The sequence below is a fragment of the Chlorocebus sabaeus genome, chromosome 7 (assembly GCF_047675955.1).
Source record: "Chlorocebus sabaeus isolate Y175 chromosome 7, mChlSab1.0.hap1, whole genome shotgun sequence".
NCBI classification, from domain to species: domain Eukaryota; kingdom Metazoa; phylum Chordata; class Mammalia; order Primates; family Cercopithecidae; genus Chlorocebus; species Chlorocebus sabaeus.
Genome location: NC_132910.1, coordinates 90972993 through 90998929, shown reverse-complemented (window position 1 = coordinate 90998929; position 25937 = coordinate 90972993). Strand labels below are relative to the sequence as shown.

At 41.5% G+C, this 25937-nt stretch overlaps 1 protein-coding gene and 1 long non-coding RNA gene across 3 annotated transcripts in view; one reads left to right on the top strand and one right to left on the bottom strand.

Annotated features, from left to right (window-relative positions):
- The window catches only part of MAML3 (mastermind like transcriptional coactivator 3), a 437043-nt gene that overhangs the window by 226171 nt on the left and 184935 nt on the right, over positions 1-25937 (top strand). The gene's annotated exons all lie outside the window — the stretch shown is intronic.
- Positions 207-5950, bottom strand: LOC140712032 (uncharacterized). The gene is made up of 3 exons (XR_012093451.1): positions 5139-5950; positions 2580-2774; positions 207-1818 (listed from the first exon to the last, which is right to left on the bottom strand). It is a non-coding gene; the product is annotated as an uncharacterized lncRNA (long non-coding RNA).

Genomic DNA, 25937 nt, shown 5'->3' with positions numbered 1-25937 from the left:
ATTTCTCCATCCTTCTCTTGCTTCTTGCATTGTGACTTGGCAGATTGCTTAAGATTTTCAGTTCCAAGTTGACTGGACTGACACCCTTCACTTCTTTTGCCTTCTATACATTCTCCTTTTCCAGTGAACCAGTCAACATACTTTTTATGAAAAACTTTTTATTTTAGAAATGTTCAAACATACAGAAGAGTAGAGAGACTATAATGAAGTGCTTGTCAGCTTGATCTTAACCAGACAGGTACCCTTTCCAAAGAAAGGCAATTGTGACTACCTGAAATTAGATATCATCAATGGTGAGGGTGAAGGTGGAGCACTAGCCCCAGTTCCTATCATTCTCTCGTCCTTATTTTTATACTCTCAGTTTTTGGACAACACCTTGTTTTTTTGGCCACTTTATCTTATCAAGAGTACAGGGACTGGGGCCGCATCCAGTGGCTCATGCCTGTAATCCCAACACTTTGGGAGGCCATGGCAGGTGGATTGCCTGAGATCAGGAGTTCGAGACTAGCCTGGCCAACATGACGAAACCCCATCTCTACTAAAAATACAAAAATTAGCTGGGTGTGGTAGGGGGCGCATGTAATCCCAGCTACTCAGGAGACTGAGGCAGGAGAAACAGCTGCACCTAGGAGGCAGAGGCTGCAGTGAGATGAAATCTCACCACTGCACTCAAGCCTGCTCGACAGAGTAAGACTCCATCTCACAACAAACAAACAAACAAAAAGAATACAGGGACTCACTCATCCTCTCTCCCACCCCTTGCGCATTGCAGGTTGAGGTCCTTTCTGGGGATGGTTAATGGAGAAGGAACCTCTCTAAACATTTTGCTTAGGGGTCCAAAATTTAGTTTTTGCTCAAAATCACCTTTTGCTCTAAAGGCCTCATTTTTCTAAAGGAAGCTGAAATCATGTTTTGCTGATTAGGCCTCTGTGTTACTAAACACTGAAGAAACAAACAAACAAAAAAAAAACTTAGTGAAAGGTCACCGAACCACAGCTCCTTCCGTTGTTAATTTGGGTTTTTCCATCATCAGTAATGCAGATTTGGGAATCTCAGGTTTTATGTCTCACAAAGCATTCTAGTAATTTTTGGTCCTCAGGAAGTAATGAGCTAAATGAATACTGAAATGAGATCAAGGAAGCTCTTCCCAGAGAAGGTAGTAAATGAATAATAAGATGCTAGTTTCCTAAGGGGAAGAAAGAGATTTTTACATCTGTGTGCAAGTAGGATATCAAAGTGCAAACCCACCCCTCTTGGAGAGAAGTAGTAGTTGGGAGTGAAGTAATGGAACATCTGGTTTGTTATTCAACATAATCTGCCAGATGATGAAAGTACACTTTAGTATACCTGACTCCAATGATTTTAATAATCATTTAACAATTGTACAATAGGATATGACTTCTGTTTCACGTTGGTAAGAAGGATATAATCCTATTTCTTGATCCAGGATAACATAATTCAAGATAACAGAATAACATGAAGAAAACATTTCATGTATTACAAATTAGAAAAAGGGAGGAAAAGTTTTATATAAATAATATGAAAGGTAAAGATTTCAGAGATAGTTCTTTATATATTTGAGGGTAAAATAGCTTCTTAATATACACACAAAGAAGCAATCAAAAAAAGAATACCATGTCCATTTGTGATTGCCTCTACTCCGATCATCTCAGAATTGCTGTTAACAAAATAGTATCTTTTACCACATTTCTCCATCACTGGAATAGAATTTTCTTCTGTGATTTGATTATAATTCAGCCGCTATCTCTGGATTAGAATGACATTATAGAAGCGCAGGGATTTTGTGAGTTTCTATGTCTGGGGAGAGGAAAAGAGAATAATAGGTTGAAGAAGTTTGGCATCAGTATCACTTTTTTTATTCCGTGGTGATATGTCAAACACTAGGAAGAGAAAAGAAATTAAAATGTGCTATTTCTGCTGAGTGGAGATGGGAGTGAGTTCATGCCTTATTGAGGAACAGACCTAACGTTCCTACAGACTTTACAGTCTGGAGATATAGCAGGGTACTATCAAAACAGGGTCATAGGGAGTCTCGTAAATGTATTGGTCTATCATTTTTTGCAAGGTTCTCTTCCTTCATAATAAGGGTAGCCAGTAATCAAATACGTAGTTTTTTTCCCCTAGACAAACCAGCAGACCTGTAACCAATTAATAAGGTCAATAACTATGAGTTATCAAAAAAAGTTAATTATCTACCTTCTAATAAGCCAGGGAAACACCCTAATATTTTTAGAAAGGTTTTGATCACAGAGGTTTAAAATCTTTAAAAATTGTTTTGACATTTTTATTAAAAGGTGTACACACGCACACACACACGCAAAGACTACCCTTTAAAATATGTATGTGTAAAACTTAAGTAGAACACTTTGCTTCCCAATATGCAAGACAAGCAAGGCATTTATCATAATTTTCAGAAGGGGTTTATAATGCACTTATCCATATTTCCAGGCCTGAGATAATGAGGCCGTTCCATGAAATGTTAAGTCAAGAAACTAAGGAGAAGACAAGAACCAAATACACTGTGTGTGTATAATATATGTAAAATCATAATACCTCACCTGATGTCAACGGTTATGGGCATTGAAGATGACAGTCCTCTACAAGCTCTCATGACTGTTCCCAGTCAGTAACAGAGAGAAGTGGGCAGAGTATGGTGCCCCACTGCAGGGTGGGGTGGGTAGAGCCTTGCTGTTTGCTTGGTGGAGCTTCCATCGTCTGGATCCAGGGGTGTGGGAGCTGGAGTTTCTCTAAAGCTGGTGCAGTAAGAAATACAAAGTCAAGTCTAGGGTACAAGGCCAGACCCTCTACTGTTCCAGGGACTCTCATAATGGGCTGGTCTAGAGACCCTGTCAGTGTGCTTTTATAGTGAATACTTTTCAGTGTGTTACTTATCCCTCTGGCACCCTATCATGAGCAGAGCTCCCTCCCCGTCTCAGCACTGGGGTGCAGGGGATCCCATGAGATTTCAGATCTACCCGACACCCCTGGAAGCACTCTGGCCTGAAACCCTTTGAAGGAACAGCTCTATCCTTACATGCATTAGATAGGCACTACTGCTGGCCAATGCTGACAGCAGCCCTCCGCTCCATCTTGGCTGTGTTCCCTGTGCCAGGAACCTCGAGAAATAGACAAGGATTTGGCAAAATTCCTGGTGAATGGATGGCACCACGTGAGCATTGTGGGTAGCATTTCTCTGTGTTGCCAGACACATACATTGCTGCTTTCTCACTCTTCCTCGGGAAAGATGGGCCATTTTGGAGCTGATTTTGAAATGAAAAAGAAGGAGAAGTAAAAGAAACCCTAGGCTCCATATCTTTTCATATCCAGAACTTAAAAACAGAGGGAACGATTCACTTTTCCAACTTCTGCTTCTTGGGTGAGAAATACATGTAAATCTTGTGTCTAATTCCCCTGATTTTTCAGACTTAGCTAAGGCAGAAAACCAATCCATTGCATTATCGACTGGTATCATTAGCTTGAGGTTAGGGACCCACCGTTCTCTCTGAAGCAGGCCTGCCTTCTTCTCTCTGCCTGTATGTTATCCCTCTATCATTTTTGCTCTCTCTCTCCATTGCCTTTGATATGGTAATGATCTTGCACGAGAAAAGCCATTTTTTTAATATGAGTGCTTAAGGAATTGAAGGTGAGTGAGAAGGTGGAGGGTGTTAAGAAGGATGGCAGTTTGTCATTAAAAAATAAATAAGTATACCCCTTGGAATTAAAAAGCAAGCAAGCAAGCTGAAGGGAGCAGAAGGGGGAGGACAGGCGGGTGTCTCTCCAAACACAGGAGACAGTATTACTAACAGGCTGGCTTAAAGCCCTCTTAACAATGTGCACTTGCTCTCCCTAGCTCCTGGATTGATTTCCCTCTGCCCCCACAGACCTGGCTGCAGTTAAGCCTTGTGTCCTCCACGTGATGCTGAGCCGAATCAGATTTTCCTTTTAGTTGTTCGATCAAATTTTCCTTCCTAGAGCTTAGAAGGCACACTTGGGACCATATAGTAATTGCCTCCCCACACTGAACTGCTGATACCTTTATTGGATTGGCATAGGGTTTCAGAGGACTGTGTTTAACATGCAGTGAGCCGCAGCAATGCAAACAGCTCCAGTGTTTAAACAAGCATCCGTTAGGCCAGGAAACAAGGCAGTGCCAGCCCATTTGGTGCTCTGTAGTGCTGGCAGCCTAAGGTGAGCGGGGCAGCCTAGGTGCTGGAGTGGGAGAGGGCAGGCTCCGGGAGAAGTGGAGGAATTGTAGTGTCAGAGGAGGAGCTGATTCTCTCTAGATTTGCTGAAGGGGGGTGGTGGGGAGAGAGAAGTGTTGTGGCTAGGGACATGTGCAGAGCTCATTAATATCTCATTATGTTAGAATTGCAGTCTCCCCACAGATCAGCGTTAACGTTGGCAGTGCCAGAGGAAGGGCTTTGGGAAGCAGCAGCCCCCCTCCCTCTTTCTGCAAGCCCCAGCAAGCTCCCTATGCTTGTTTTGCACTGAGGGAATGAATTTGTGAAAAGAAGACTGTGAGAAAACCCCACAGGAGCAATAGTGAGCAGCTCAGGAGAGGGTATGAGACTGAAAACTATAGTTTGTAAATAACAAAGTGACCAGCTTTCATATATGCCAGCCAGCCATGCAGAGGGAAGGAAACTGACCAGAAGCTGGAAAGGAAAATCGTGGAAGTTAAGCACAAGCCACCTGGAGTCTGGATGTGATTTGGAGGTCGTGTCAGGGGTGGTAGATAGGCTAGCTCCAGATTCAGACCTCGATTTCCCAGAGAATGTGCCACTGGCCCACTGAGTTTGTCCAGGGCTCCTGGAGGCTCCCTGGAGTCTTCCAGAGCAAGTAAGGTGGACAGGAGAAGGGGGCAGATGAGGAGGAAAGAAACGAGAAGAAAGAGGGAATCAGCCAGTGGGATTTGGTGAGACGGCATTTTCAGCTGATCCCACCTGCCCATGTTGGTGTGAGCGGAGCAAAGGGAAGATTCTAAAGCAGAGAGAAGGTGGTGTGCAAGGGCCTATTCTTCAGGTCTGACGTAGCTGAACCCAAACCAGTCTTTATCCCAGAGATTAAATCTCCCTATGTGCGCCCTGGCCCCAGCTGGACTCCTGCAGTTCACTCACCCCAGACAGTCATCCTGGGGACTCCGGGGCTGGGACTGGGGCCTCTTGGGAGAAAAAGTTGGAGCCATGCTCTGTAGAAATGACAGTCTCCCTGCAGACACTTAATTCTGCTCTATTAAGGATCAGATGTCTCCGTCTGCCCAGGACAAATGTGTATCCTCCACTAATGAAGGGCGGTTGATGGCCACTTTAGTGAACAGTTATGTAACAGGATGTACCAAAACACAGCGGTGTGTGCATGTTGTATTATAAATGTCCCTTAATGTAATTCGTACTAAAGTTCTTTGAGAATATTCTTTTTCTGCCTTTTTGTTTTGCGGAGTTCTTATTTCTACCTTAGAATATTCTTTCTGTGGATTTTGGCATTTGGCTTCCACTTCTAGCACCAGTGCACAGACACACCCGCACAGATCCACAGAAGTGTTGCTTGTGTGGATACACAGCCAGTCCTGGGCTCCGTAAGCAAATGAAGAAGCATGTGTCCTTGGTTAATATCATATAAAGTGACAAGGCCACAGTTTGCAAGCATGTTTTGTGAAGACCCTTCTGGTCACACTTTGTTCCAACTTAACACAATATTCCATTAAAATATGGATTATTCATTAACTTACAGAAAGGCAAAAAAGTGAATGTCATTGAAATCTCTGTTCCCTTTGGAAAAAAAATAACTAAAGTCATTAGTCATTAGTTTGTGATGAACAACAGTGCTTGTAATGAACATTTAAAAATAAATGTATTTGATAATCGCAACCAAGTTTATTTAGGTTAGAAAAACAGTTATGACATACAAATAGTGCTGAGAAACAAATTTCACAAGGCTTTTTTACAGCATGGCCTCTATAGCAAAAATAGTAAGATTCAGCCTGATGTGTATTAAAATCTATTATTCTTTTGACTCTGCAACTTTGATAAGTCAAGCGAGAGTCATAAGAACAAAGGAAAGAAACAGCTCAACTGCCATAATTTCATAGCCAAATAGAAGAAAAGTCTACCTCTTGTCATTTACATGACTTTACCAAGTTTCATCCCATGAAAACAAATGAACAAACAAAAATGAAGACTCAGTAGTTATAAATAGTAAACTAGACCTCTAGGGCTGAACTCCTGTGTTCAGCTGCACCAGGTCCCTGTTGTGGGATGTTCCACATTCCATGAAGTCTTGGCCTGTTTTTCCATGTACTGTTCGCCTCCCTCAGTTCTTCTCAGTGGCAGGAGCAGAATCCACGCAGAGATTCGCACTTCTGCCTGTCATTCCCAACCTCTGAACTTGTCCTTCGTACATCCTTTTGCTTTCCTTTCTAAGAAAGAAAGAAGGAAAGTTAAGTTCCATCCAAACTTTCTACATAAAAAACTTATGACATCCAAATTGTCCATTTGAAGAGAGAAGGATAGTGATTCAGCAGAATTACAGTTCAAAATAAAATGGGATTTAACTTTGAGTTAAAAAGAAAAAGTGAATTCCTAGCTCCTTTCAGGCATTTGCCATGAATAAAACTTTAAAGTGAAATATCAGAAAATCAAGGATGAGATGGGACTTAGAGAGATCCTTCATCCCCCTTCCTCCCCCTTCTTCAATGAAGACCATATCTAAATCATCCCAGATGGCTGTTCTATTTTTAAAGATCTCCAGAAAAGGAGATTCTACCACCTCCTCAGTAACTCATTCCAGCATCTCTTGTTCCTCACTGCCAGAATATTTTTTCTGAGAGCCCTCAGAGGAAAAAAGACACACTATCCTAGATTTGGGGACCTGTAGTATTTCTCTTTAGGATTTAACCCCACTGTGCATAGAGGAAACTAAGAGACATGGATAATGGCCTTCTGTCTCCAGTGAAAAAGATGTTTTTTTCTCTAATATTTGGCTTTAAGTTACATTTGTGTGCTTCTTGGGGGTCAGTCCAAAATTCTCTTGCAGGCCTGTGGTATGCACAGTACTCTGCTAGGTAAACGGAGGGAGCATTAAGAAAGGATTCCTGCTTACATTCTAAAGAATGAAATCACACTCAGCTCCAGAGCCACCTACTATGCTGGAGAGACATGTCCATGTAATGACTTATTCTTTCATTCCAGAGATACATGTACTGACCACCAGTCGTGTGCTTATCTCTGCTAGACACTGGGGACAGACGCATTAGTAAGCAACACAGACTAGGTCCTTGAGCCAACACTCAAATGGGAGAAGACAATACCAAGGGAAAAGAAAGAAACAAAATGATTATAAATTGTGATCAGTGGTGTGAAGAACACAAAACAGAAGGATGCGATAAAGTACAAGTGGGAGGTGCAGCTCACTGAGCCAGGGTGGCCAGAACAGCCTTTCTGGGGAGAGACGTGAGCTGAAATCTGAAGGATGACAATAAGCCCAGCAAGGAGCCAGGAGAAGCGCGTTCCACATGGAGAGAAGCGCTGGTGCAGATGCAGAGGAAGGAAAGAGCCCGCGGAGAGGCCAGCACGGCCGCCTGGAGTGTGGTGGTGGAGGGGAGATGGGTATGAAGGAGCTGGGAGACACCAGGCCATCCAGCGCCTCTTAGGCAACTTTGACTTTAAGAGAAATGGGAATCTATAGAAGGATTTGAGGCAGAAAGACATACTCTGAAGAATGTGTCTCAACAGTGACTCTGGATGCTGGTGGAGAGTAGACTGGAGAGGCTAAGATGGGAAGCATGGCTAGTGGAAGAATAGCACAACAGTCCAGGCAGGGAGCAGGCAGGGGAGACTCAGAAAAGGTGACAGATGGAAGGTGTGTATGCTGGCCACACAGACACAGCGTCTGAACATAGTCGCACCCCATTTTAAGAAAACAAAATACATAAAAATCAAAACTTAAAGAGAAAGTCTGATTATTCCCTTTATAAAGGGACTCACCTCAAGTATCTATTCTATAAAGTAAAGGAAGATGTGTATGGGTCTTTGCCTATAAATTTTAATAGGACATATAAAACCTTAATAGACAGATCATGGAATTAGAAGGAATTGTAGAGGTCATTTTCTCCTACTTTCCACCCAATAAAGAATCCCCTTTGCAAATCCCTGACAGATGAACATGTAGCCTCGGTATGAAAACTTCAAGGGACAGGAAGCTCATTAGCCTCACAAGGCAGCCCTTTCTATTTTGAATCTCTCTAATAGTTTTCTAAAAGTTTCTCCTTATATAGAGGCTGAATTCTTTCTCGCCATTACTTGCATCCATTGATCTCAGTTCCATGTTCTGGAGCTACATGGATCAAATCTAATTCTCTTCCTATATGGCAAACCATTCACTTTTTCAAGAGGAGCTGTGGTGTTCCCACTCCTCAACTCTCCTCTTTCTCTAGCAAAATGTCCTCAGCTCGCTGGCCTCCTTTTCACTTGACATGGTTTCTGGGACCTTCTTTCCCCTGATGTTGCCCTCTTGCTGCACTGCCACCTGATGAGACTGATAATTTCAGAATGGAACCCAACCTTCTAGATGGCATCAGTGCAGAGCATAACTATGTCTCCCTGGACTTGGAGAACATACATATATTTAATACAACCTAGAATTGCAAGAGCACATGGCTTCAAACTTCAAGGAAACCAAAGCTGCTTATGAGAAAGGTTTTCCTGCCTTAAATACAAGACTTTACAGCTAGACCCACCAAATCTTGCTACTGCTGACCTATAGGAAAGTGGTTCTTGAACTTTTGGAGAGTCATGGGCTGCACTGAGAATCTGAGAAAAGCTTTGGACCTTCTCTTCTGAAAAAGACACATACCCACAAAATTCTGCATACAATTTTCTAGGGTTCTCAGAACTCTGGAAATCCATTTTTATGTAAACCTCCAGTTTAAAAAGTCAGCATTATCAATGTCACAGAACCCTTGTTCTGTCATCTAAGAAATGTATATCTGCATTATCTCTACATTTTATTATAGTATTGTACAGGAGGTTAAAGAATGCTCACTAGAAAATCCCTACAAGTCACTATAAAATTGTTAATGGGAGGGAAAGTTACAAAAAGTCTTCAAGTACCATTGGTGGATACATTTGCTTATGTTACCTTATTTAATCCCTACAACCCTCTTCTGAACTAGGCAATATTAGCCTTATATTATGAAAAATAGGAAATGTAAAGCTATTAATAAAGAAAAATAGAAAGACCTGGGTGAAGGCAGTGGCTACCGAGTGCAAATTTTTACAACTGTAGCAATAGAACCGTGGTTGGTGGCCCTCTCGACTTTTAAGTGCTGAGGCCATGGCCACCTGGAGCACAGAATACATGCTTATGAGCAGGATTGGTTTCCTGGGAAATGTGTGCTTATATTGGTGCTTCAGTAGTGATATCCCTGGAAAGTGGTCACCAATAGGATTAGCCATTACCATAACCCCACACAGGTGGCCTGCTGTCGCCAACACCATTCTCTTCGGAATCAGGCTGGCATTGGGTTGGTGGCCAATGTAGAGTTATAACTCAGCATCTCAGTAGCAGAAATGTTCTGAGAACGGCTGAAAGAACAACAGCCTTTATAGGAGATCCAGTTTCAGAGAGTAACTTCTTATGTGCCAGCCAACCATGGAGGGGAGAAAGCAGTTCTGAGGATGCCTTCCTTTTTTTTCCTATCTCAGGAGCCAGGCTGTGGAATAGTTTGGAAATGAGAAACACATTTTATTCACAAGTGGTGAGGCTTGTAACGGAAAAGCACAGGCTTTGGAATTCAAATCTCACACTAGCTATGTGACCTTGGGCAATTTATTTAATCTCCCTGAGCCCCAGTTTCCTCATTTGTATAAATGATGTTTATTAACCTACCTTGCATGGTTGATGTGGGAATTAAGAGAAAAGATCTTGAATTTGCCTGGCTTTTAGTGGATGCACACACAAGAAAAGCTTGCTGTCTGGCTTTTAGTGGATGCACACACAAGAAAAGCTTGCTGTTTGCTGATAACTTTAAGGAGTGCATAAATGGGCGGGGCCAGTCTGAGTAGCAGTAAATTTGGTTCACCTGTGTTAGCAGGCTTACTCTGGCTTGGACCCGGATTCCAGAGAGATTCTGGAGGAATTCCTGTCCCCATCCCTACCCCTTGTCACCCCAAAATTTTGCTTAAGATAACAAGGAGGTCAGGGCATGTTCACTGTGAACCCCCCCTCCATACAAGGTGCCATGTTATGGTGGGTTCAAGAGGAACCCTCTCGCCCCCGCCCCCGCCCAATGCTGTTTAGCCACCAGCCTTACAAGGGATACTAGATGCTTTCGTACCTTGGATTCATACACACAGGTTTCTGAGATGAAGCTGTGTGGTAACTTAGCCATTAATAGATCTCAATCATAACCTACACGGACATTTCTGACAGAATCCTTGGTTAAACAGTACTAACAGCAGAACTAAATACTGGTTAGGGCAAGTTCTACCCATGTCAGTTCTGTGAGACTCTGTCTGAAAGTTAGGTTTAAACATAGAGATGGGGCCAGCTAACCTCATCATTCTGAGTCATTAGATGGAGACTAGACTTGGTCATCTCCCTTTGCTAATAAGGAAACTGACATAATTAACTGAAGGAAATTAACTTGGATAATTTTGCAGCATGAATCTGCTTCCAAAGAAGAGTTGGTTTTTTCCCCTTCCTGTGAGCTGTTAATTCAAGAGGCTGTGTTAACCTGCTGCTGTTGCCAACTGACAAATGTAGTATTTTCCTGATCAGCCTCTCAAGCCTTTTCCCTTGCTCCTCCAACAAGAGAGAAGAGTAATAAACTATCCAGAATATTTTGCAACATGGGAGTCATTTGCATGTCTTTGTAATATGGGAGTTACATACCTATTTTCAGTAAATATAAGCCTCCCAGTTGACTTAAGGTAATTGAATGATTTTAGATTTATTGTATATGCCCTTTCTCCTTAGCCACTGGTTTTAAGCAGGCATAAAATCATATCAGGAAAAAAAAAAAACAAAAAACAAAAACCTGACTTTCGATATTCAAGTTGGCTTATCTGAATTAAAACCAAAATATGTGGAAATTGGGTTATCCACTCCAGACTTGGATCCCTTTGTCTGTGAAACCTCAAAGTCTCCAGTGGAGCTGAAGGTAACGTCTTTCTTCAGGTGACACTCTGGGGCGATTCTGGGGAAAAGAGAAAGATGTGTTTGACTTTATTCCAGTTGGTTTCATCTTCCTTTTTAATTGATTTTTGTCCTCTCCATCATTTTCTCTCCCAATTAACTTTGAATTTCTCTCATTTAGTTCTAGCTATTTGTTGTGGTCAGGTTTGGTACATTTGGGTTAGGCATTTTGCTGTGTTCTTTTCTTTCCTTGCCATTAGTTTAAAGGAGGTCTAAGCTCACAGTGTAGCTCTATTTCTGGAGAGACCTGCCACCTTTACAGGATTTACTGTGGTCATTTTCTTTTTTTTTTCCTCCCCACAATATGGTGCTTTGTGAATTAAAATCAAGGTTCCTGGGGCTGGAGGTAGGAATAGGGCAGGAGAAGCCTAGCCACATTATAATGAATAATAATAACTGTCTCCCTCTGTTGTGAGCTCTACCAGGCAGACTGTGTCTTATTCATCCCTAGCTTCTTACATAGGTCCTAGTGTAGAAATGATGCTCGGTGAGTGTCTGTTGAATGAACAAACTAATTTTTGCTGAGCCCTTTATAATTTATAAAGATGCTTCACATAGCAACATGGGGTGATTGTTTTTAAGACCTTCGCAAAACCATTTCCTCCCTCATTTGATTATGATTGTGAAATCGCTTCGGAATTTTGGAACTGTGATACTTTTACTGTATGCCTTTCATAAAAAGCCAAAGTCTAAATGCTTTTAAAATATATATATGAGGAGCTGTGGAAGGAAGGGAGGAGGGAAACAATTTGTTACTGGATACTTTTCTTGTAAAAAAAGAATTTTAATGTAGTTATCACTGGATGTTTTTTCTTTACAATTGCAGTTCACAACCCATTTCCTCCTCTTTTACTAGGATGAAGGTGAATTTTAACAAAACAAGTATTTTAAAGGAAGAGAGCAAGTGGGCAGCAAGGGAAAGCTTTGTGTTTGTTTTATGACTTGTGTTTTGACTTGGCAGATGTTCAAGGTTATTCTGCCTAACCAAATAATCCGCACTGCTTCCATATCAGCAATAGCTGAGCGACCCTTCCAAGGGGCGCCCGCCATAGTCTTCTGTTGAGACGTTATGAGGGACCTAAACCTATGTCTTGCACTGAAATCAGTGGCAACTCTGACACCCCCACAGCCCCTTGGTTCTTTGGCTCTCACAGCCATTGCATGCCTGCCTCTGAGAGAGTCACCCAGGAGCACATAACCGACAGCTTTTTCTTAGATGGTTTCATCTGTTTGCAGTCATCACCAGACCATTAATACTGTGTTTTCCCCCATGAAACTCAAATGTAAAAGTAGGAAAATAATTGGATTACTGTTACCCAAAAATCATCGGTACTTAGGACAAAGACCGAAGTCAGAAAAAGGAAAAAGCAGACAGATTTAGAAATTTTAAAAATTAGATAGGTCTTTGACTTTTACGGGTGAAGTAAGAGTCATACTTAGGATTATAATCCATAAAAAAAAATTAGGGGACAAATGTAGGTGACATAAAATCCAGAACTTCCAGATAATGACAGCACTAAGGCATTACTTGTACACAACTACTCCACGTACTTCTGCCCCAGGATACTGAGATTCTTTTTCTCCTCTCTTGGTTCTTAGAAGCATACAACTGAGTGTGTTCATATGCATGCCTCATTTATGCCTGGAAAAGACAGAAAGAAAACCCTTTAGTAAGGACTGTGATTCAAAATATGTATTACATTGACTTATTACCTACGTTATCACTGTGTGTCAGGAAGCGTACTGCTCACAGGTGGGATGCACGGTAATTTGGAAATACTCATTTGGGCCTTGGCATAGGATGACCTTGGCCTACTGCAGATTCATGCCCTGTGGCTATATTAGTTCCTAGGGCTGCCATAAGAAATACCATAGACTAGGTGGCTTAATACACTAGAAATGGATTGTCTCACAGTTCTGGATGCTCGAAGGTAAAAATCAAGGTGTCAGCAGGGTGAGTAGGGCCATGCTTCCTCTGAGACTCTGCAGAAATCCTTCCTTACCTCTTCTTGGTTTCAAGAAGTTTGTCAGCAGTCTCTGGCATTCCTTAGCTTGCAGCTGCATAACTCCAATCTCTGCCTCCACCGTCAAACGGCACTCTCCCTGTGTGTCTTCATGTCTTCACGTGGCTGTCGTCTTGTAAGATGATACCAGCTGTGTTGGGTTTTGCCTGTTCTACTCCAGTATGACCTCATCTTAATGAATTTCATCTGCAAAGATCCTACTTCCAAATGAAGTCACATTCCGAGGTACTGAAGTTTAGGACTTCAATATATAATTTTGCAGGGGAGGACACAATTTGACCCACAACAGTGCCTATACTTCTGCTTCAGAACTCAGAATGTTACCTGTTTTCCTGTAACGGACTAGCTGCACGAAACCATTTACTTCTCTCCTCAAGCCTTTATTTTTTCCTCCTTAGCAGTGTTCTTCCTTGGAGATGATAACCTTTTGTCAAGGTCATTGAGAAAAGAAAGACAATTAGAGCCAAACTTCTTTGTCTCCACCTCTTCCCATTCCATCTCAACATATCTCTCTCCCACATTTTTTTTTTATCATTCTTTTGATGGCACTGATGTGCCCTTTTCATAGTCTCAAAAACAAACACCTCTATGGGAATGTAAAATGATGCAGATACTGTGGAAAACAGTGTGTCAGTTTCTCAAAAAATTAAAAACAGATTTACCATAAGATCCAATATTTCTGCTTCTGGATAGTTAGCCAGCAGAACTGAAACAGGTCTACAAGAGATATTTGTATACCCACATTCATTACAGCATTATTCACAATAGCCAAAATGTGGAGGCAATGGATGAATGAATAAACCAAGCGTGGTATGCACATATGTTTTAGTCTTTCCAGGCTGCTGTAACAGAATACCAAATATTACATGGCTTATAAATAACAGAAACTTATTTCTTACAGTTCTGGGGGCTGGGAAGTCCAAGATGAAGGTGCTGACACATTCTTGTCTGGAGAGGGCCTGCTGCCTGGATCATAGACAACTGTCTTCTTACTATGTCTTCACATGATGGAAGGAGTGAGGGAGCTCTCTGGGGCCTCTTATAAGGGCACTACCTTTCATGAAGGATCCATGCCATGACCTAATCACCTTCCAAAGGCCATACCTCCTACCTAGTGTTAATACCCTCACCTTGGGGGTTAGGATTTCAAGATGTGAATTTCAGCAAGGAGACAACCATTTAGACCATAACAAGATACCATGAAATATTTTTCAGCCTTAAAAAGGAAATTCTGGACTGGGTGCGGTGGCTCATGCCTGTAATTCCAGCAGTTTGGGAGGCCGAGGCGGGCAGATTGCCTGAGCTCAGGAGTTCACAACCAGCCTGGGCAACACAGTGAAACCCCGTCTCTACTAAAATACAAAAAATTAGCTGGGCGTGGCGGTGTGCGCCTGTAGTCCCAGCCACTCAGGAGGCTAAGGCAGGAGAGTTGCTTGAACCCGGAAGGCAGAGGTTGCAGTGAGCCAAGATCGCGGCACTGTACTGCAGCCTGGGTGACAGAGCAAGACTCCATCTCAAAAAAAAAAAGGAAATTCTGACATGCTGCAATACAGGCGAACCTTGAGGACATGATGCTAAATGAAATATTCCAGTCATTAAGAGATAAATATCGTATGATTCCACTTATGTGAGGTACATAGAGTAGTTAAATTCATAGAGACAGAAAGTGGAGTCGTGGTTGCCAGAGTCCAGGGAATGGAGAGGATGAGGAGTCGTTTCATGAATACAGAGTTTCAGTATTGCGAGATGAAGATTTCTGGAGGTGGATGGTGGGGAGATTGTTGTACAACAGTGTGAATGTACTTAATGCCACTGAACTGTATACTTAAAAATGGCTAAGATGGTAAATTTTCTCTTACTAATATTTTAACCACAATTATATACATCTGTATGCCTGTGTTACACTTCTCAGACTTTCCAACACACATTTTCACTTGTCCTTCCTTCCTTAGTGTCAATGAATCCTGCTTCCTGACTTCCCTTCTCCTTCACACCCATTCAGAACTTACTTCTCGTGAAAAAGCCTTTAACTTCACCTCGTGACATACAACCAACCTATGATACCTTTTTTCCTTCTTGCAACAAGATTTCATATACAGAAGAGTCACACCTAATATCTCCATTCTTCAGTTCCTAATATCTCCATTTGCCTCAGTTCCCTGACCAAAAACTGGCATTCATTTACAGTACTATTCTAGAACTGTGCTGTCCAATATAATAGCCACTAGTTGCATGTAGCTATTTTGAATTTATTTTAAAATAAATAACTCAATATTTAAATAAATTTGAATTTAATTTAAAAACCAGTACCTCAGTAGCACTAGCCACATATCAAGTACTCAGTAGCCACATGCAGCTAGTGACTGAAGTACTGCAGAGTGCAGATGCAGAACATCTCTATCCTCTCGGCTCTGTTGGAGAGAAAACACTTCTTGTGCAAGAATTCTACTCATCACAGTCATCTGGAGGGCTTATTAAACCACAGTGTTCTGGGCCCCACCCTCAGAGTTTCTGATTCAGAAAGCCTGGGGACTGACCGATAATTTGCATTTCTAACAAGTTCCCAGGTGATGTGGAGGCTGCTGAGTGTCATAGAGGAACCCGCGCTCAGATTCTCAGTGAATTACTTGGTTACCAACTGAGTGGTCTCTTAGTTCTCATTTCAAAGCTGCAACTGATACTACAAATTTTGACCACAATTATTCTTCTTTGTTTTGTCCTACTTTCTTGATGATGTTTTATGTTGATCTCTCACCAAGACTTTTTTTTTTTATCTCTTTGCTGGCTCCTCTCATTTAATTAACAGGACTCATTTCCAACTATGCATTTACTTTCTTAGGGAACTTTTGTGCTTATATATTGTTCAGGCAGACTCACGTGTATGGCTGGATGCCTCTCATTTCTAAGGCCTTATCTTTTTTTTTTTTTTTTTTTTTTTTTTTTGAGACGGCGTTGCGCTCTGTGGCCCAGGCTAGAGTGCAGTGGGGTGATCTCAGCTCACCACAACCTCCATTTCCCGAGTTCAAACGATTTCTTCTTCCTCAGCCTCCTGAGTAGCTGGGATTACAGGCATGCGCCACCATGCCCAGCTTATTTTCGTATTTTTAGTAGAGATGGGTTTCACCATGTTGGCCAGGCTGGTTTTGAACCCCTGACCTCCACCCACTATGGCCTCCTAAAGTGCTGGGATTACAGGCATGAGCCGCCACACCTGGTTTAAGGCCTTATCTTTGGGTTTGTGGGGTAACTGTATTTGGGTATACCACTGCTCTTGAACAGTATGATGTTAAAAACTAAGCTGTTCTGTGTCTGCCCTCTCTGGCTGGTGAGTTGATGCTTCCCAGGTCTTTGATAATTGTTGCTATGCATTTCTTTCAGCGATGTTGAGATACGTGCATCAAAAGCTCCATGACGTGTCGAGTATTATATATACCTGTTCATTAAACATTCATGCAGTTAGAGAAGTCACCACTGCAGACGGCTGAGTAATTTCCTTAATGCTTTTCCTCGTGGTGGCCAACTGTTTTATAGACCTAATCTTACTAATCCTTTCCATGAGGTATAGTAGAGGTCAGATGTGAATATGCCTATTTTCAAATTAGGAATTGAGGTACAGAAAAGTTTAAAAGAGTGATCAGAGTCACAAAGCTGGTTCTACTTCTGCCAAGGAACTCCAGTTTGAGTGCAGGCATCCCATGCTAAGCCCCAGACCTCCATGCAAACCTCCAACTACTAGAGAACACTAAGCTTCCAGGTTTAAAACATAAAAAGAAATTGCTAAATGTGATTCAGGGCGTACTACGCATAATGTATTTCTGTGACACTTCATAGTAATGAGATAATTACCATGGGTACAGTATTAGAGTATACATATTCTGTTAAGTTACAGCTGTAAGAAATCAGTAATGACCATTAATCATTCCATGTTCATTCTCTGCAAATCTCAGATCGAAGTTAAGCTCAGAGTTCCAACAAACCTAAGACAAATTTTATAGTCATCATTTCTGCTGTTTACATGAAGTTTATGAATACAATAGACTCTCCCTAATTTAAACTAATTTAGGCAAACAGCTGTCTGAATTGAAAAGAATGTGAATTGAAGTATGGTAGTAAATATATACTGCATGTGATATATTTAAAAGTAACAACAGTAATTCAAACTAGACTATTGAACTGTTAGTAAATAAACATCCTTGGGAAACTACTTAAATATCTGAGAAGAATCATAATACATGTATCAATTGCTTATTTAAATTTGAGTCTGAGTTCTTGAGTTTTTGAGACTCATTTCTATATTAAGTAGGTTAAACATTCCCCTTATAACCTTTATTGTACCTATTCTTTTACACAGTAAGCTCTTTTTTTTGTACATAAGGATAAATATTCAGTTGGCCCTTAGCCAAGTTACAGCTAAATGCAAAATTAGCAGGAATTGAATTAAGCAGGTTTTACTACACAGTGTATAGAAATAGTGATAGACAAACTTATTCTTTTCAAAATCAGGACTTAGTTACATATTTTAGAAGAGAATATGTAAACATATGGTTTACATAAAATTAAAAAGAAATCTAAAATGTCAGTTTGTTCATCTTCCAACTATACACAAGTAAACCTAGAGAGATTATAAAATTCTGAGCTGTTAGATCTATAGGGGACTTTAGAGCTTCTGTCCAGGGCAAAAATGGCAGCAGAGCATAGTCAACTGACTTCCAGAGAGGAGACAGCTTGGCCATGAGAGACATGATTCTAGGTCCCAGAGCCCCTGACTCTAAGCTTACGATAGGTCCGCAATCCATCTGCTTATTCTAGGTAATACATGCAATGTCGACACCCAGAAAAAGTGGACGGCTTCTACGTGTAACTTGGTCCAGTATCTAGTTACCCAAACTGACACGTTCAGATCCTTGATGTCACTTAAGGCCATTTACTCAAAATCATTCACAAGGAAGAAGAATAGTGCACAGTTGTATAAGTTAGCCAAGTTGTGGTTGCCAGAATGGGATACAACATTGTTATCTGTGTCAGACAAGTGTTATGCACGAAGGCGAGCATTTTCCAATAGACTCTTAGGAGCAAAATAAAAACATGCAACAGGCTGCAGATTCCTTTGAAATCAGGAGACTTGTGCATCTTCTGCATCCTCTGCACTCAGTTCAACACCTGACACCCAATGGGCCATCAAAAAGAAACAAATTCTTTTGAATGAATCATGTAATTTAAACACTTGGTTTTCTGGCGTTTTTATAAAAGATAATTGTGATTAGAATTCAAGTGTAATTTTTCTTTCATGTTTACCAAAGTCAAAAAACCTTTGCAGAAGAATGTAATGAATTCTTTCTCTCTGATGTAAAATAAGGATCTTATTCAATAACTACCTGCCAAATTCAGCCACCCATCAGAGTTAAGAGTGCCTTCCAGGGTAATTTTGAAAGTAAGTTATTGATTTGTATCCAGAGTCCAAATAGGGACTTTTAGAGCTGGAACAAACCTTGGAGATCATGTAGTCCAACCTCTCATTTTATGACTGAGGAAACAGAGGGCTAGAGAGGTTAAGGAACTGCTACCTGATCACATAATTAAGTTTGTTTAGTTACTGTGCTTTGCTGAGATCTGGAAAACACCACATGCATATTTTTGCTTTTCAAGTTCCTGACATTTTCAGTTGTGTACACTCACTGTATTTTTAAATACTGATAAGCATGTGAATGCAAACCTCATTTAGTCAAATCTGGCAGTGTGGGCAGTCTTCAGTGAAATCTATTACATTGCCTTGCTTGATACCTTTTTGTTCAACTCTTTTTGATGTGTGGTGTTTAGACAAAAGGTAACAAAATATTCAATGCAGTAAAAATCTTCCTTTCTGTCACATTCACATAACTTCAAAAATATCTCCAAACTCATCATTTGTTATTACCAAAAAAAAAAAAAAAAAAATTGCTTCTCAACTGAGACCAAGGTGAAAAAAACTCTGTCCCAGGGGAGTTTTAGAGAGCTATAACCATGCAAAAGCAGGTAGTTACAGAAAATATTATGCAAACTTAACTATAGCATTGTAATGGAAACTGCATAAATAATATCTGGATGGCTAGGTAAGAAAGATAAAACCATTGAAATACATACTTTTTACTCTACAGTTTTACAGTACATTTACAATGCACCACAATTTGAACAGAAAGTTGAGAAACTCTGAACCTGTTTTAGGCAAAGTGATTTATCACATGAGGCACTGGGCTGGCGCAGGAATCCTGACCATCATTCCTTGTTCTTCCTCTGAGTTACATTATGGCCCTGGTCTCTGTGCCTGGATTTTCCCACTGTGCATCTCTCTGCAGTCAGGTGGATTATGGATTATCATTGTAAAGTGACATTTACTAAGCTGCAGGGAACAAACACTTACTATTCAGAGCCTCCTAAAGTCATGGCAGGTTAACTTCTGCCTCCTCTGAGGTTTTGCTTAGAGTCATCTCTGACTATACTTCTTTGCTAATAGTTAAGAAGTGAATGTGAAGTTTATTCTGAATTTGGGAGATGAACACTTTTGAAAATATATATACACTGGGCATGGTGGTATGTGCCCGTAGTCTCAGCTACTCAGGAAGCTGAGGCAGGAGGATCACTTAAGCCCAGGAATTTGAGGCCAATCTGGGCAACAGAGTGAGACCCTCATCTCAAAATAAGGAAATACATTAATAAAAATAAGAGTATACATATTGTTAAACTTTGGACCAAGTAGCAGTTGTTGAGCTACTTGCCTCAAGACCAAGTTTCAGTTGTATTATTACGTACGTTAAGGATAGCATTGTCTATTTGCTTAACCAGCCATGCAGGCTGGTTGGATCATGTAATGGGCTGAGTTGTGTCCTCTCGGATTCATTTGCTGAAGTCCTACTCCCCAGTTTCTCAAAATGTGACAGTATTTGGAGATAGGGTCATTTTAAGTTAAAATGAAGGTAGACCCTAACTGAAGATGACTACTATCTATATAAGAAGAGGAAATTTGGACCACAGGAAGACACCAGGAATGAGTGCTCACAGAGGGAAGACTGTGCAAGGACACAGTGAGAAACTGGCTACCTGTAAGCCAAGAAGAGAGGCACAGGAGAAACCAACCCTGCAGACACCTTGATCTTGGACTTCCAGCCTCCAGAACTGTAAGAAAATTAATGTATGTTGTTTGAGCCACCCAGTCTGTGGTATTTTGTTGTGGCAGCCCTAGAAAACTAATACAGATCACTTCGAATATTTTACCTTTTGTAACCAGCTATAACTGATTTTATTTTATTTTTTGAGACGGAGTCTCGCTCTGTCATCCAGGCTGGAGTGCAGTGGCACTATCTCAGCTCACTGCAAGCTCTGCCTCCTGGGTTCATACCACTCTCCTGCCTCAGCCTCCTGAGTAGCTCTAACTACAGACGCCCGCCATCATGCCTGGCTAATTTTTTTGTATTTTTAGTAGAGACAAGGTTTCACCGTGTTAGCCAGGATGGTCTCGATCTCCTGACTTCATGATCCACCCACTTTGGCCTCCCACAGTGCTGGGATTATAGGCATGAGCCACTGTGCCTGGCTCTATAACTGATTTTTATCATTACAAAATCAGAAGTTAGCATCAGAAGTGACCATTTTTCCTCCAGTGTCTCCTGAAACCTTCTGTATAAAGTCAAGACTTCTTACCGTGGCACACAAGGTCTATACAGCTCTTTCTTCTGCAGGCTTGTTTCTACACACTTCCACCCTACACCCTGACTCAAGCCAGATGCAACCACAGTCAGGCACTGCATAACGACATTTCCGTCAATGACAGGCCACATATATGATGGCGGTTCCACAAGACTATAACTCCACATTTGTCATGTTTTTGCTGTACCTTTTCTGTGTTTAGATATGTTTAGAGACACAACCAATTACCATTGTGTTACAGCTGCCTACAGTATTCAGTACAGTAATGTGCTGTACAGGTTTGTAGCCTAGCAGCAATAGACCTCAAGTGTGTAGTAGGATATTAGGTTTGTGGGAGTACACTCTATGATGTTCACACAATGACAAAATCACTTAACACATTTCTTAGAATGAATCTTTGTCGTTTAGGAAGTTTTCACTTAAAACCATGCTTCCTTCTCCTCTGGCCCAAGGTGGTGCTCTCTCTGCCTGGGCTGTCTTCACCTCACTATGAATGCTTAAGTTCTTGGGTTGTGTATCAGCCCCAGCAGGAAGCCTTACTTCATCTGGACTGAGTGGCATGTGGCCCACAGCGTGGTCGCCTATGCCTACTGCAGACGACACTGTCTTTGCCCATCTGCATTTCTTTCCTCTCCATTCTGAAGGAAAGAGATTGGCTTTTGTTCAGTAGTGTGTCCCTATTGGCTGATACAGAACCCAGCACCCAGTAGATGTTCAGTTAGTTAAATCTAAGCATGAGCAAATTTGTGCAAAATATTCCTTTTAAATATCTATTGAGAGCCAAACCCACCTAAGACACTGAGAGGACAGAGACATGTTCAAACCAAATTATTAGTTTCATTAGTTTGCTAGGGTTGCCAGTACCACACACTGGATGACTTCAACAAGAGCAATTTATTCCCTCATAAGGAGGCTAGAAGTCCAAAGTCAAGGTGATGGGAGGGTTTCTTCTGAGGCCTTGCAATGGTCTGAATGTTTGTCCTCCAGAATTCATGTGTTGAAACATAATCTCTGCTGTGGTAGTAAGAGGGTGGGGCGTTTGGGGAAGTGATGAAGTCATGATGATATCATCTCCATGAATGGATTATTGCCTCCCAAAGGGCTGGAAGGAACTAGCTTAGGCCTTTCCCTTTGCTTTTCTGTGTTTTTGCCATGGGAGGACACAGTGTTCCCTTTTGCCTTTCTGTCCCTTCTGCCATGTGAGGATACCTAGATGGTGCCGTCTAATGAGCAATGGATGTTTACCAACACTGACATTGCGAGTGCCTTGATCTTGGACTTCCCAGCCTCCGGAGCTGTGAACAAGTAAATTTCTGTATAAATTGCCCAGTCTCAGCTATTTTGTTATAGCAGCACAAACAGACTAAGATGGGCATCTCCCCTTGGCTGGTAGATGGTCATCTTCTTATAAGAACACCAGTCATATCGGATTGGCACCCACTCTAATGACCTCATTTTAACTTAACTAACCTCTGTGAAGACTCTGTCTCTAAATATAGTCACGTTCTGAGATACTGGGTGTTAGGACTTCAACATATGAAGTGGACACAGAATTCAGTCTCTGATCATTAGTCATGAGCACTGGCTTCACTGGTATTTACCACTTTTGTGTATCCCTAGACTGGACGTAGACTGCTACATTGCTGCACTATAAGGTACATTTTTGTCAAGAAAGGGGCGTTTTGGAGTTTGTTGTTTTCAGAGGTTGGAGTAGGCTATTATATTGGGAATTCTGCAGCCCCAAGAATAAAGTCCTGGAGGACTAACATTATGAAATTACTGCAGAATTCATTGCTGAGGCTGGACATGGTGGTTTAAATCTCTAATCTCAGCACTTTGGGAAGCTTAGGTGGGAGGATCCCTTGAGCCGAGGCCTGGGTGACAGAGCAAAACCCGGTCTCAATAAACAAAAATGTTTTAAAGAATTCACTGTGAACATTACTGTCTTCACTGGAAATTCCTATTCTGAAATGGCCAGTACTTGGTTGACCCAGGAAATTCAGTGGTCACGTGTCCAGTTCCTACCCAGGAAATGAAAACATTGGCTCGGAAGGTTTTCTTCCTGTCTTCACCGCTCACTGGACTTTCAGGACTGGAAGAGGTCTGTGGATCACGATGAAGTCTTGCTGTCTTTTAGCTTCAGATGGGACACAGAGGTTTTAGGCTGCCACGTCTTAAAGGGGCACTAAAGGGTCCACCTGGGCTCAGCCTTGGTCACTGCCTGTATGCAATTGAAATCGCTGCCCACAGAAGTCAGTGAGGTTGTAGGGAAGAGGCTGTGTAAATGACTCTGACTGTTGCTATAACAACAGTACCTTGGTCTAATTTCTTTTGAAAAATGAATTTCAGCTGGTGGGATGAAGCCGAGCAGCTTCACCCCACAGATGAAAGCTCTGCCGCTAGGCTCCAGAGCTCTGCTGTGCGCACTCAATGTGTGGCGTGTACCTCCGCCTGGCTGAACATTTTCAGAACGGGTCAAATGACTCCCATGTTTGCCTGTATGTGAGAACATGCCTGTCTGTCTGTGGGTATCTTCACCCACGGGGGATTCATCCTGGAGAGAAAAATTCTCTCCTCCTGCCCTTGGCTTCTGTTTATTAACAAAGTTACTCAAAAGACATGCAAATAATGACAGCTCCGTAATTGGTCAAAGAAGGCAAGTCCCTAAGCCCCCTTCAGGTTTGGAGTAAAAATCTGTGGTGAAATGGAGAATGGTGGCCTGGGAGTCAGATGCTGTCTAGAAATAAGAATTATGTCCTGTTTGCACGCTTACTGAGACGTGTGTGTGTGTGTTTCCAGGGGAAGGAGAGAGGGAGAGAATGAGAGAAACTGGAAATTCTCTTCCAGGAGGTAGCTCTTAGCTACCTGGTAGTACTGCTTTATGCAAACTGCAACTCACAAGAAAGGAAGAGCAATGTGTGGCCTCTTTGAGGGAAACAGGAGGCTTTTTATAGAGTAAGAGATCTTATTTCAATACTTTTGTTTTCCAAAGGGAGATAAACATGTGCTGGGATTTTATTCAAAAGCAGTGTCAAGTCTGGGCACCCTGGCTGTTCGCATCCTGCTAAGCTGGTGCACCACTTCAGTGCTGTTGAGGAAAACAGTCTTCTGGAAGGGCTGAAAACAAAAATGAGAATTTCTTATTGAAAAGAAAGGACATTTTAAGTAAACAATGAAATAAAAAGATGGTTGAATCTTTCCCAAGGGAGAGAAAAGTACTCAGCCTCCCTGACATATTGCTCCTTCCCGCCTCCCTCCTCCCAGAAAATAAACAAATCGAAACCTCACGCTTAGTTCTAACATGCCTATTCTTTGGTCTGTGTTGTTGGTGTAAGTCTCCAGCTGTGAATGATGCAGATAAGATCTGATCTTTTCATTTGCTGTCCTCCTCCCTTATGGGGAGGAAAGCCTTCCCTTCTTCCTCACCAGCCTCCTTTACCAGCATTTTTTTACAGCTCTAAATAAAATCCCATTAGGAATTTCAGATTGTAAGGTAAGGTCATGTATACAAGCATGTTTGAATAGAAAATGTATTCATGACTTCTAGTAGGAGATTATCAGGAGATATTCCTAAGGATATTGCTTCTTGTCCTTAAAAATAAATGTAATGTAATATGTGTGTGTATTTATGTATATGAAACAACAGAGCAGTACAGGGTTCAGACTGTGGAATGCTGATGGCAACTACCAGTCTCAGTGGAGCTTTCCCTACAGAAAGCTACTGAGTGAAGGAAGCTACCACTGGGATGCACACATTTGCTCTCTTCTGAAGTTTTCAGGGCCGCAGCCATTATCACTTCTCAAACACATGCTAAATTTGCAGAGTGACATCTTTCCTTGTAGAGGAAGCACAAGGCTTTTCTGTGAATCAGCCAGATCTGACTCAAAGACACGAACACATCCGCTTTAGAGCATCATGACACAGGTGTCTAAAACACTTTCCCAGAATTTCTAAGCAGGTTTGCTGCAGTTTGATTGAGACAGAAGTCATCAGATGCGAAATAGCAGATTAGGTGAGAGCATACATTTGAGAGGCAGGCACAACTGAGTAGGGCTGTGCTATGTGCCCTAGGACAAACTACTTGTCCTCTCTGAACCCATTCCTGTCAATTAGGTTATTGTGAGGATTAATCAAGGTAAGATATGTAAAGCACTTAGCTCAATGCCTGACTGGTTAGCTCTCAGTCAATTAGAATATTGTAAGATAATAATATATTGAAACATTTAGTAAGCAGTGAGTCAACTTCTCTGATAAAAACTTAGAAGTTTAGAGCATTCTACTGAAAACTATGTTAGATTTGAAAATCATATGGCCTTAGCATTTGCAAATATAACAGTCTTGCTTTTAATGAGTAGTTGATAATTTTGTTAACACCATTTTAAACTGCATGTATAGAGTTTGTGAAAAACTTTGTAACTTCACATACAAAGACTATACAGGATTCATGTGACTTGTGATGAAAATATAATTTATTCATTCCATTGGGAGAAAGCCAGGAGCCTGTACAACTTTTATGTATTTGGAAATTTAGAGATTTGAGGGGATCTTGGAACTTAGAGTTTCTAAATGTGGAGAACTTCATCAGCCACTGCTCCTGATGTTTTATGATCCATTCCCAAGATATTGTTGTGCATTCAGTTGGTACTTATTACATGTCTAAGCCTAATTAAAGGATAAAAACATATCTAAAAATTCAGCCACACCCCCCAAAAAGATTTAAAATGTTTTTAAAGAGTAAGTAAATCAGGATGTTGCTTTAGCACTTACAGCTGGAATTGGATGGGCATTCATGTTCCAAACATTGAAAAGAGGCACCATCAGCCTTATGTACTTCCAAGACTTTTTGGGAATAGAGTTTTAAATGTGACCCATAGCAGAAAGAAAAAAGATCATGGTCATTTCTAAAAATAGCCTCAAAGTACCTCAAAATGTTTTGAGTGATTCTGTCCCCCTGGGCTGGGGGCTCCGCGGTGCCCTCGTAGTCCCTTGGGGCTCTGCAGCTGTTATTTCAGATGCCC